Here is a 14,149-nt window from a genome sequence, read left to right as displayed (position 1 = left end):
GATTGGGCATTAACTGATGTCAGTGAAGGTTGGACTGGGGTGTTCCTGATGTCAGTAGAGATGAGTTTGGGCATTAGCTAAGAGCAGTGCTGAAAGATCTAGTTTAAAAGGAAAACACAGCACTAAAATTCCGGGGCAAAGATCGAAACTGGACAATTGTCAGAACGTAGAAAATAAGATAAATCCACTTGTGTAAAGGAAGAAGCAAGTTTAACTGTGTGTTCTAGGACAAGAGTCAAGTAAATCAATACCTTGCAAATTGCTAGCACTCAGAGGTTGGCGGGTTATCACTTCCAGAGAATGAAAGGAATAAGCAGATTTTAGAAGCAGGTTTCCCAGGAACACCACGAACAGGTACAGATGGTGCCACGCAGGACTGCTGAGCTAAAGATCAAAGAGATAGAGACCGATATTTATAACAAAGGCCTAGAGCTCAGGCGCTACCCTTACTTTCCTGTTGCAGGCGGTCACCCCACAGATCTCCTGCAAGCTGGAGCCAGGGTTGTTGCATCATGTCAGAGGAAAGCAACTGCACCTCAATGATGCTGAGAATGACAGAACGGCTGACAACACCTCCCTCACGGTTAGTGACCCCAGGTGCCAACCCAAGCAATGTGCATTCATGATCTCATTTCATCTTCATACCAGTCCTATGAGATGGACAGTTTTAACTCTATTTTTCCAACGGGAAAACAATGGCCAGAGAGGTTAAATGGTTTCCTTACGCTTACTTAGTTAGAAACTTGTAAATTTGGGATGCAAACCTTTCTTATCAGAGAGAAACAAAAATTGCCACATTATAAGAAATCCATCTGTATAACTACAGCGGCAAAAGGAAATAATAGGTGGATTCTGAAAAGATTCTAACAGCAGAGGTTAAAAAGAGAAACCGTTATGCTCTTAGAAACATAGGTGAGAGTTCAGGCTCTTTTGGAGAAGGTTATTCTGGGTTTGCTGGAAAAGTGAAACTACACCATGCTTTCAGAAATGCCAGAAAAAGTTCCCAAACATGGCAGGAGGATGTTATCAATTAACACAGAGGTTATTGATAACTCCCTGCTGTGCCTCAGAGAAGTGACAGTCACCCGGGCACGAGTGCTTGTTTTCCCCGGAGAAGCTGCATGGTGTACCACTTACCAATCACAAGGGTACGAATGACATGCAGGAGAGGACGCAGCTGTGAAATTAAGTACGTTGGAGATCATGCTTACTTCCCTTTTCTCCTAATGAGAGCCACAGCTGTAAAGACAAACAGCATCTAAGAACATGCATTATTACCCACACACCTGGTGGTAGCAAAGAGCCTTGGTTCCCTGAACACAACCAATGTCAGCACAATGAGTATTTTGAAAGATTAAAAATGAAGCTCAACAAACATGTAGAGTACTGTGTTCATACACTGGGAAGGAAACAAGATGAATCATCTTTGCCCTAAAAGTTGCTCATCTACAACTGAGAAATATTTGTAAGACATATCTACTGACATACAGGAGAGTTTTAAAATTATAATATCACTAGAGGCTCGGTACACAAAATTCGTGAACAGGGCTGGGGGTTGTCCCTCAGTCCAGCCTGCACCCTCTCTAATCTGGGACCCCTTGAGGGATAACCGACTGCCAATTTAAGCCCGATCCAGCACTCAGACATCCCTCTCACAATCCTGGACTGCTGGCTCCTAATCACTCACCTGTCTGCCTGTCTGGTCACCCCTAACTGCCCTCCCTCCCCCACTGCTGACCAGGTTGCCCCCAACTGCCCCCTCCCTGCCAGCCTGGTTGCCCCTAATTGCCCCCCAGTTAGCCTGGTTGACCCAACTGCAAACCCAACCCCCTTCTGGCCTGGTTACCCCTAACTCTCTCCCCCCCACCCGCTAGCCTGGTAACCCATAACTGCTCCCCCACTGGCCTAGTCGACCCATGCAGCCTGCTTTTTCAGTCATTTGGTCGTCCCTCACTAACCCCCCTGTTGGCCTGATTGTAGGTAGCCATCTTGTGAGGGTGTGACAGTCAATTTGGATATTACCTCTTTATTATATAAAATTAAAATATCTATATAAAAGGATGCATTTTCATGCAAAAGACAAAGAAAACTTGGATCATCTAATACTCATGGACTACTCCACCCCTAACTCAAGCAGAGGATTTCTTTCTTTTTTTTTTTTAAGACAAATTCTTCCAAGATTTAAAATACCAAATAATTCTGGTGCTATTTAAACTATTCCGGAGCATAGGAAAAAAGAAGTTGGAGAACAGATTGATCACAAACTCTTGCCTCCACCTCCTGACCTAAATCTTAGAAATGGCATAAAAGATATTATTTAAAGGAATAAATTCATAAATGTGCTATAAAATAAAATAAAAATGCATATCAGAAATCATGAGGAATCATGAAATGCAGAATACACACATGGGGTTGGATTAGCAGAAAAAACAGGCACTAGGACTGCTAGGACTATTGGCAATGGCTCTGGAGGTGTTTCAATTAAAGGTGTAATGGATATAGTGGGTCAGGAAGGACCCATAGCAATACATCTAGGTAAGTGATTAAAAAATATATATTTTGATTGTTCAAATAAGTTGACCCATAGAACAATAATAATTAGTATCTGCTTGTATTAAGGATCAGCCAAGAGAATATTAACCTCCAAGCTAAGCTATGAATATGGGTACCCAGGCAAGGAAGAAGAGCAATGTATGAGGTGACTTACACCACCCAGGAAGAAGCAGGTAACCTCTGCCCTCCTCTCAGATCACTCCTCTTAACTCCTTTAAATATATTTTACTAGAGGCCTGGTGCATGAAATTCATGCAGGGGGTGGGAGGGGTGTCCCTCAGTCCAGCTTGCACCCTCTTCAATCTGGGACCCCTCAGGCAGTCGGACATCCCTTTCACAACCCAGGACTGCTGGCTCCCAACTGCTTGCCTGCATGCCTTCCTGATTGCCCCTAACTGCTTCTGCCTGCCAGCCTGATCACCTCCTAACCACTCCTACACCAGCCTGATTGATGTCTAACTGCTCCCCTGCCAGCCTGTTTGCCCTCAACTTCCCTCCTCTGCTGGCCTGGTCCCTTCCAACTGCCCTCCCCTGCTGGCTATCTTGTGGTGGCCATCTTGTGTCCACATGCGGGCAGGATCTTTGTTCACATGAGGCAGCCATCTTGTGTGTTGGAGTGATAGTCAATCTGCATATTACTCTTTTGTTAGATATGATAGAGGCCTGGTACATGGGTGGGGGCTGGCTGGTTTGTCCTGAAGGATGTCCCATATCAGGGTTGGGGTTCCCTTGGGGCATAGGGCAGCCTGGGCAAGGGGCCTGTGGTGGTTTGCAGGCCAGCCAGGCCCCCTGGTGACCCAAGCAGAGGCCTTGGTATCTGGAATTTATTTACCTTCTACAATTGAAACTTTGTAGCCTGGAGCGGAGGCCTGGGCCTGCCAGGGTGTGTGGAAAGCTTGGATTCCTCCATTGCAGAGGAAACCCAAGCCTCCCTCCAGGTAGCCATCTTGATTGAGTTTATTTGCACACTCGCTCTGATTGGATGATTGGCATGGCTTGTGGATGTGGCTAGTGGGTGTAGCAGGGTGATGGTTAATTTGCATATTAGTCTTTTATTAGGTAGGATTGTCTCATTACTCTCAATGGGTTGAGGCAGGATTGCTCCCCTCAATAAATAGCACCCATGGAAAATAGAACAGGGAAACTCTCACAGGAAATGAGTATGTAGCAAGAAATACCTAAGATTGTGGTAATTCATTACAAAAACAACACTGAACTCAGCAAACAGGACACCCAAGAAAATAGTTCACAGAGAAACTAAAACATTTCAAGTCAAGGTAATATTTTCAAAAGAATAAGACCGAGTTATATGCCCTTGACCAGATCCTTTAGTCCTCAGGCTGATGCTCTATTCACTGAGCAAAACAAGCTAGGGCTCTCCTCCTGTTTGTAATACTATCTCCAGGCAAGCTTTTCTAATCCTCTCTTCCTCTATGCTTCTCATATTTCTAGGGGGTCCTTATATCATTCAGTCTATTTTCTTTGACATGCCTTTTGTATTTTCATCCTCCATCCTAATTCTAGTCGTGGGCAGTACAGTCAGTAAAGGCATAAGCTTTAGTCAAACCTGTGTTCAAACCCTGGTCCAGCCACTGATCACTGGCAGATTACTTAACCTCTCTCTGGCACAGTCTTCTCATGAGGTGACTTTAGTACCTTCCTTGGGGGTTATCAATAATAAAACCCGCTGGAACCAGTTTTGTTCAGTGGATAGAGCGTCGGCCTGTGGACTGGAAGGTCCCGGGTTTGATTCCGGTCAAGGGCATGTACCTTGGTTGCGGGCACAGCCTCAGTGGGGCTGCGCAGGAGGCAGCTGGTTGATGTTTCTCTCTCATCGATGTTTCTAGCTTTCTATCCCTCTCCCTTCCTCTCTGTAAAAAATCAATAAAATATATTTTAAATAATAATAATAATAATAATTATAATAATTATAATAAAACCCTTTCATATGTGGCTGACACATTGTTAACTCCCCAAAGCTATCATCACTATATTTTACTCCATTTTTTTTCTGTCAGCTAATTCTCACTTGTTTTTATTCATCTCACTACTTCTGACTCCCTGATTCCCATCACAGGTGCCCTCAGGCTATCTCTCTCTTAACAATGGGAATCTAGAAACATGTATAATCCAAACAAGAAATAGCAGCAGGTTACACATGTAAAGTTAAAAACCCACCACCACAGAAAATAACAGAGAGAAGCTTTGTGATTTGCACAGAGCACTTAGTCTGTTCTTTATCTGAACAGAAGAAACATTTGTGAGCCCTGAGGCCACAGAGCAACAATGACTGATTCAAGAACTTAAAAGAAATCATGAATAAGCTAAATCAGACGGTCTCGCTGAACACTACTGCCTGTTCAGATCTAGTGTGCACAATCTCAGCCTCAGGGTGGCCCTCAGAGCAGTCGCCTACAGTCCTGCCGTAAGTGAGCGAACACCTGGGCAAAGGAGGGAGTCCCGGGGATTCTCGAAAGGCCAGGATCTGAATGAGATCCTTCAGGAAGGATGACCAACTTCAACAGCACAAGCTCACCTCACTTCAGGATTTTATTGAAACATTTGCTCCTTTAATCTGGTGAGCAGGAGAGATAAAAAGAATAGAACTATTTCACTTCAGTGAATTTGGTTTATTGAAAGTAGATATCCTGACATATAGAGTGGTGCTATCATATTGTGACATACTTCCTCTCCTCAAAATGATGAACTGACTGGTAGATTAAACAAAAGACATTATGCATAGTAGATATCAATGAGTGTCTATTGTTAATGTTGACTTTGATGATAAAAATAATAGTAGCTTACATTATAACTTACTTATATTGTTCCAGTCTTATTTTACTAAGCACTTTAAATTAATCCTAGGATGTGAATAATATTACTACCCACTTTACAGATAATGAAACTGAGGTACAGACAGATTAAGTAACTTGTCCAGCTAATAAGAGACAAAACTGGGATTCAAATCCTGGCTGTTCAGAGCCCAGTCTTTCAATCGCTTTTTGATTGTGATTGTATCAGTTTATGGGCAGATACATCCATCATTCATTCACCCAGCAATTACATATTACAGTAACTGGCTCCTATAGCCCATATAATTTTTCAGGTATGTTGATACACACAAAATAAGGCTAGAACTCAGTCCTTGAACATTTTCTCCTTGGATAGACTTATCCTCAGGGTAACCCACCCAAAATTCTGAGTTTGTTCTGCTCCTAAGGCCCTAGCCAACTCTCTCAGACCTCAAACATTTCCTGGCGCCCCAATACCTCTGGTGACCCTCAGCTCCACAACAGACTCAGTGGGAGGATCCACTGGGCCATGTCTAATCCTGGATTAAGCAGAGAGCTGTGGAAGAAATGGAGAGAGGGATCAGAAACCTGCCCCCTGCCACTGGGCAGCGGAGGGAAAGTGAGGAAGGTATGTGCCAAGCACTGTGTGGTTTATTTACTCATACCTGTTTTTACTCTTCCCAATCCCTTCTCCCTGAGCGGCATTATTTCAAATTTGCAAATGAGAAAACAAGCTCGTTGAGGTTAAGTGACTTTTTGAAGTCACCCAACTAGTTAAGTGGTGAAGATAGTATCCTATATAATAAAAGCCTAATGTGCTAAGTGTCAGGTCATCTGGTCAGCCATTCAACCAATCAAGGTGTAATATGCTAATGATATGCTAGGGCTGCTCAACTGCTCGCTATAATATGCACCGACCATGAGGGGGCAGACAGTCAACCAGTCAACCAGTCGCTATGACATGCCCTGACCATCATGGGGTAGACATTCCAACCAGTAGATTAGCTTGCTGTTGGAGTCCAGCTGATCAGGACTAAGCCAGATGGGCTGGACATGTCCTGGAGCCCTCCCACAGTCCCTCTCCTGCTAGCCAACTGCCCACATTTCTCCCTGGTCCCGATTGTACACAGGTGGACTCCCTCGACCTGGCCTGTGCCCTCTTGCAATTCAGGCTGAAAAACCCTCCACCCCCAAGTGCACAAATTTCATGGACCAGGTCTCTAGTTTGAATATAAGAATGTTTAACTATAGAATGGTGGTCTTTCCTCTATACCAGATGCCTCACACCTTTTGGGGTCAGGCAGTGGTATACTGGAGTCAGCTCCTACCATCTAACAACATCTGATTATGTGCACAGCTCCTGATTTCATATTCAGTGACATCGTGTTGATAGCTTGAAATCAACCATGAATGGAAATATTTACAGTAAATTGGCAGATGCTACAAATCAGGGCTTTTTGTGCAGCATGTAAAACATTTACCTACACCCCACAAACAGGACAGGTATATGAACTAGGTCAGAAATGACACTTAGCTGGTCTTCCTGGTGGAGCCATCAAGAGTTACATTAAGAAGAGAGCCAGCCAGGTGCCTCAGTCTAAAGGGACTTTAAGGCAAAGATCAGCAAATCTATGTAATAAGCCGAATCTGGTTTGGCTCAGTAGATAGAGCATCGGCCTGTGGACTGAAAGGTCCCAGGTTTGATTCCAGTCAAGGGCATGTGCCTTGGTTGTGGGCACATCTCTCATCGACGTTTCTAACACTCTATCCCTCTCTCTTCCTCTCTGTAAAAAAAATCAATAAAATATATATATTTTTAAAATCTATGTAATAAAAACCTAAGGGACCAGAACAACTTGTCACTATGATGCACACTGACCATCAGGGGGAAGACACTCAATGCGGAAGCTGCCCCCTGGTGGTCAGTGTGCTCCCACAGGGGAAGCATTGCTCAGCCAGAAGCCGGGCTCATGGCTGGCAAGTGCAGAGGCCATGGCAGAAGCCTTTCCCACCTCCATGGCAGCACTAAGGAGCAGCAAGCTAAGCGATAAGAAGCAGTGAGCAGGCAGGTGGTAAGGAACAAGAGGTCTTAGACATCCCCTGAGGAGTCCCAGACTGTGAGAAGGCACAGGCCAGGCTGAGGGATTCCCCCCTCCAGTGCACAAATTTTGTGCACTGAGTCTCTAGTTTTCTTATAAGGGGCCAGATGGTGAATATCTTAGGGTTTGGCTGGCCAGAGGTTATGCTTTAATTTTATTCTTTGAAAAGGTAAGAACAATTCTTAGCTCACAGATAATATAAAAACATACTGTAGGCTGGGTCTGGCTGGCAGCCATTTGTTTGCTGACCCTTGCTATGAACTAACACCACATATTCATTTATTCCAATTGTTCTTTTTTAAAATCTTTATTGTTGAAAGTATTACAGCTGGTCTCCCTTCCCCTTTCCCTCCTCCCCCCACCAGTGACCCCTTCCACCCAGTTTTCACCTAGCCCCATGCCTTCACTGCTCTATTGTCTGTTTTCATAGGTAATACATATCTATAATAATAAAAGCATAATATGCTAATTAGACCAGACAGCGTTCTAGATGAAGCCGAGGCTGTGAGGAAAGCCCAGCTCCCAGGTGCCAGAAAAAGCTGGTGCTGGCAGCCGGGGGAAAGAAGGCCTACTCTTGCACGAATTTCATTCATTGGGCCTTTAGTATGCATGTAACTTCTTTGGTTAATCTCTTTCTGCCCCTCTTTCCCCTTCCCTCCTAGTCTGTTCCATGTTTCCATGCCCCTGGTCCTATTTGTTTTCACCAGTTTATTTTGTTCATTTATTTTGTTTGTTTATTTTTATTTTTAGATTCAATTGTTGACAGATATGAATTTATTAGATTTTTAGTGTTCATATTTTCTTCTTCTTTTTCTTTTTCTTCTTCCTCCTCCCCCTCTCCTCCTCATCCTTCTACTTCTCCTCTTCTTCTTCCTCCCCCTCTTTCTCCTTCTCTTCTTAAAGAATACTCTTCAACATTTCCTGTAATACTGGTTTGGTGTGATTTACTCCTTTAGCTTTTTCTTGTCTGTGAAGCTCTTTATCTGACCTTTAAAGTCTAAATGATAGCTATGCTGGGTAGGGCAATCTTATTTGTAGGTTTCCAAATGTTCTTAAAGAATGTGCTCTTTGTAATTGGAAGGAATACTTTCAACTGCTTAAAGTATAGGACATTGAAACACAACCTGTCTACCCCCTAAAGGGCATAGCCTAGTGACCATTGCCTGATACCAAACTGCCTTCTGTGTGGGGAAGGTCCTTTTACTCAGTCTTTTCTTTGGCTTATCAGGATATGCAGCTTTGGGGCAGAGCTGTATTGCTCAGGACAATAGGGTTGGTGCTGAGCTTTCTCTGCTTTACCACCATGCAGTCTTGGGCTTCTCAATGCATGCTGACCAAATACTTACAGTGCCATGTGATTATGTCTCTGCCCAGGTCCCACCCTATAGGAAGGAAATATATCTGAGATCCAGATAATTAACAGAGATAAGTAAAGGATACAAGAAACATACCTACCTATATTTCAGAGCATTTGTATTTTATCCTTATCACCCCTGCCCTGTTCCTGGGGTAACCAATATATAAGGAATGTAGTGACCTTCCTTGGACACCAGACCCCTTTTTTATGTTTTTATTGATTTATTGACAGAAAGGGAAAGGGATAGATGATGAGAGAGAATCATTGATTGGCTGCCTCCAGCACATCCACTTCTGGGGATCAAGCCCGCAACCTGGGAATGTGCCCTGTCAGGGAACAAACCACAATCTCCTGGTACCTGGCTCAATGCTTAATCACTGAACCACACTAGCTGGGGCGGAACCCCTTTTTGATGAAGTGCAATGGAAGAGGAGACATGAAGACCTAGTTTTCAGAGTAGGTGAGGGTAGAGTCAAGCTGCATGGTGATTGGGTCCCACTGAGGCTGCTTTTCCTTGTCCAGTGGCTGACGAAGTTCCCACAAGGATTATGAGTTACCTATCTTGGGAGTTCTTCCCTCTGCTCCCAACAGAATTCTGTGGTGAGGATCCAGCCAGGAGAGAGGTTTAAATAAGAACTGAGGAGGAGCCAGTAGACATGAATAAGCTGCTTGACCTTAGGGAATATAATGGAGAGGCGAGCGTTTAGGATATGATTCCTAAATGGATCCTATTGCCAGATGCCAGGATAGATGCATTAGAATTGCATTGGAAGACTAAAAATATAGATTCCTGGGCATCACCCAGGAAAATTCTCATCTTATTTGGCTAGTCAGAAGTTAGGCTGGCAACTCATGTTTTTTAAAACCTTCCCAGGTTGCCACGGTGCCCTAGCTCATGGGGGAATTGACTTATAGGAGAAAGTGCTAGGTCACAGACTATGGCCTGCAGTAGCTTATCAGGGGTCAGAGATGTTTGGTAGTTTTCAAAGAAAAACATTTAAACATTTTTATTGACTTATATTTCATAAATTTAAAGTGAAATACACAACTCATTCCTCTTTAGGCTATTTTTAGGTGGATTTGTGTTGCCTATTTACAAAAAAACAACTGACTATATATTTTTTATTTTTTAAAATATATTGTATTGATTTTTATTTTTTTACAGAGAGGAAGGGAGAGGGATAGAGAGTTAGAAACATTGATGAGAGAGAAACATGAATCAGCCACCTCCAGCACCCCACCACCACCACCCACTGGGGATGCGCCACAAAGGCACATGCCCTTTACCGGAATCAAACCCTGGACACTTCAGTCCATAGGCCAACACTAGAGCCCCTTAGCCAAACCAGTCAGGGCTGTCTCTATATTTTTAATAAAAACTGCTTTCTTAAAGGTGGTGCAAAAATCAGAATGTCTGTTTGGTCAGTTACTCTTGACTATTATTCAGTTGATATGGAACAGTTTATCTTCGTGAACATATTTTTATGTCATGCAAGTTTTCTTTACATGAGTTAAATTTACATTTTATTGGTTTCTATTATATAATTTTACATAATCACCACAAAAGAAATAAATCAAAGGCTTAACAGTTGATTATTGAAGAGTAGTGCTAAAACTATAATAGTAACACAAATACTTCAATCAAAAATAATTTCTAAGCACAAAGAATTTCTTTTCAAACATCTGTGAATGTGGTGATTTTATACCATTAATTAAAAAAGTGTAAAAAATACAACACTGAGTCTAGTCATTAAATTTTATGGGGCCAGTAATCTATTTGTCTCTTTATGAAGACATAGTTAAATAAGTCTGCAGTAGAAGAAAAATATTTTCTGTCTATATTCTTTTCTTCACTTGTGGCAATGGAATCTTGGCCACAGAAATTAGTATATGCGTTAGTCAATCATCAAAATTATCTTCCTGACCACTGTCATTAGTTTCAACATGGATACATGTCACAATCTGGGACAACTGGAGTCTTCTCTATGTCACTTATCCATCTATAGGCATTAGGAGATGGTTCTATTCCTCAGGGATCACAAGCCACAAGGATTGTGCAACCTCTCAGCTGTCATGTATAAAGAACTTGCCTGAAAGTGAAACAAACAGTAAAACATAGAACCCAGAAGTGGCAAGGAAGGGCAGAGGCCTAACAATACTCTTTACGCATCTCAGGGAGCTATCCCTCAACTTTTGCCCTCTCTGCAATTTGTTATGAGTCAATATATTCCTTCCCACCCCTCCTTAGACTAGTTTGAGGTGGATTTCTATCACCTGTATAAAAGTCCTGTCTAACAAAGAAGTTTTCTATAATTTTCTGACAAACACAGTCACAACTCTGCTAAAGCTATCTGCTTTTCTAGTGCCAGATCAGGAAGAATTGTTGGCAAAACCCCTTTATCAAATGATACTGCCATATGAACACAAGGTCTATAACATACACTGTGAAGTGAAAGGTGTGTACTAGAATACCTTTTGTGTTACAGTAGATTGAAGTGATTAATATGCAGAGTATGAATAAATTCTTGGCCTCTGTGCAGCATTTATAAGAGATATCAGCACTTGATTACTTGCTTTTGGTTGTCATTGAAAACTCATGCTGTAGAGCAGTGTTTCCCAAACTTTTGACATATGTGTACCCCTTCTATAATTTTCATAACGCTGAGTACCCCTCGTACTCATGAGAACGTAGAATTAGGCACAGCTAAGCACGGTGCAGTGCATATCCCCACCAAACTCCGGTGCAACGCGTACCCCCACCAAACTTCCCATACCCCTGGGGGTACACGTACCACACTTTGGGAAACACTGCTGTAGAGGAGGAATGTTCATATAAGTTCTTTGATGAGCTATAATGTAAATGGGAAAAAGCATTGGGGTTACTCCTACTATGGCAGCATGCTGGGTTCTTTTCTGCAGCTGCTAGGGTTCAGGAATCTGGAGAAAGACTGTGCATAAATGAATGAAGAGACTAGAAAAGAAATATGAATTTGGAAGGCATTTTGTGGTGCCAGATGGAAACTTAGTTCTAGTGACTAAGCTCCATGAATCTTTGGACTCCTGGCTTTTTGTTCCCATATTTTCCCTATAGCAAAGCAGATATACATATCAAAGGTAAGGTTTGGTAAACAGTGAAAGATTATCAGGTTAGGGGAAATGCCCTCAGCTGTCTGGCAGCAGGAATAATATAAGCAGATCTTCAGCCCTGCCAAAGCCCCAAGGTTCATCAGCCTTTTGATGAACTTCTTGCATTTTATTATGCCCTGCTGGAATTTGCTTCCAGCAGCAGCACCTATCTACACAGCCAATTCACATGCTGCTTTATTAACAGAGAACAAACACTTTGTTTTTTAACAGCATGGCTCATTATGGAAGAAAATAAAGAATTCAAGTTTTAACAGGTACTGATCAATGGGGACTATTTCATTTCAGGCAGTTGGGAAAGAAATGGCATCCTCTTCATTTCCATTGAAGTTTATTTGCTATGAAAGAGAAAAAAAATTTCAGGTTATGTGAATGTGATGTGAAAAAACACATACATTTATACTGTTTTCACCATGTTTCAGAGTACAGTTCAGTAGCATTAAGTGCACTCAGATTATTATGCAGCAGACCTTGGAGCTTCTCTAGTACAACACTAAAACTCTAAACCAGGGGTCTTCAAACTACGGCCCGCGGGCCACATGCGGCCCGCAGAGGAGTCTGATCCGGCCCGCCAGGTTTTTTGGGCAGTGAGCGCAGCCGAGGTGTTACAGTAGGAATTAGTAGTTCATATAGTCCGGCCTCCAGCTCTCTGAGGGACCATGATCTGGCCCCCACTTTAAAAAGTTTGAGGATGCCTGCAACCCATTAACCCAGCCCTTGATAACCACCTTTCAGTATTGTTTCTATAATTTTACTACTTGGGAATCCTATAATGTTTGACTACTTTAGAATCATATATTTGTCCTTTGGTTACTGGCTTATTTTGCTTAGCATAATGTCCTCAAGTTTCATCCACATTGTAGCATGTGCCTGGATTCTCTTCTTTTTAAAGACTGCATTATATTCATTGTATGTATACACCACATTTTCTTTTTTCATCTATTTGTCATATTGTGACTATTGTGAATAATACTGCAGTGAACAAAGGGGTTCACATTGTCTGGTATTCTTATATCAGTCCTTCTGCATACATACCCAGAAGCAGGATTATTGAATCATATGGTAGTTTTACTTTTTATTTTTTTTGAGGAACCTCCCTACTGTTTTCCATAATAGCTGCACCATTTTATTGTACATTCCCAGCTACAGTGTGTAAGAGTTTCAACTCCTCCGCATCCTCACCAACATATGTTGTTTTCTGTTCTTTTTTTTTTTTAATATATTTTATTGATTTTTTACAGAGAGGAAGGGAGAGAGATAGAGAGCTAGAAACGTCGATGAGAGAGAAACATCGACCAGTTGCCTCTTGCACACCCCCTACCGGGGATGTACCCACAACCAAGGTACATGCCCTTGCTGGAATCGAACCTGGAACCTTTCAGTCCGCAGACCGACGCTCTACCACTGAGCCAAACCGGTTTCGGCTGTTTTCTGTTCTTTTGATAGTTGCCATCTTGAAGGGTGTAGATGATGTCTCATTGTGGTTTTGATTTGCATTTCCCTAATGATTAGTGATGTTGAGCATTTTTTTATATTCCTGTTGGCCATATCTTCTTTGTAGAAATGTCTATTCAAGTCCTTTGCCCATTTTTAAATCGTTATTATTTTATGATTGCTATTGAGTTGCAGGGGTTTCTTATGTATTCTTGATAGTAATCTCATTACATACATGATTTGCAATTGTTTTTTCCAATTCTGCAAGTTGTGTTTTCACTCTATTGATTGTTTTCTTTGACATAAAATGTTTTAAGTTTGGTATACTTTCACTTGTCTATTTTTTACTTTGTTGCCTGTGCTTTTAGTGTTATATCAAACAAGTCAGTGTCAAACCTAATGTTCTGAAGATTTTCTCTATGTTTTCTTCTGTGAATTTAATAATTTCAGGTCTTATGCTTAAATAAGTTTTTAATTTATTTTGCTTTAATTTTTGTATATGTTATTAGGTAGATATCCAATTTCATTCTTTTGCATGGAATACCCAGTTTCCTCAACACCATTTCTTGAAGAGATTGTCTTTTCTCCATTGTGTAGGCTTGGCATCTTGTTGAAAACCATTTGGCCATGTGTGCAAGGATTATTTGGGGGCTCTCTATCTGGTCACATTAGTCTATATATCAGTCTTTATGCCAGTGCCACAATATCTTGATTACTATTGCTTTGTAGCATCTGTTTTAAGTTAGGCAGTCTAAATTCTCCAACTTTGT

Source organism: Pipistrellus kuhlii, unplaced genomic scaffold (genome assembly GCF_014108245.1).
Source record: "Pipistrellus kuhlii isolate mPipKuh1 unplaced genomic scaffold, mPipKuh1.p scaffold_m20_p_9, whole genome shotgun sequence".
NCBI classification, from domain to species: domain Eukaryota; kingdom Metazoa; phylum Chordata; class Mammalia; order Chiroptera; family Vespertilionidae; genus Pipistrellus; species Pipistrellus kuhlii.
Note: the sequence above shows the minus strand (reverse complement) of the source record.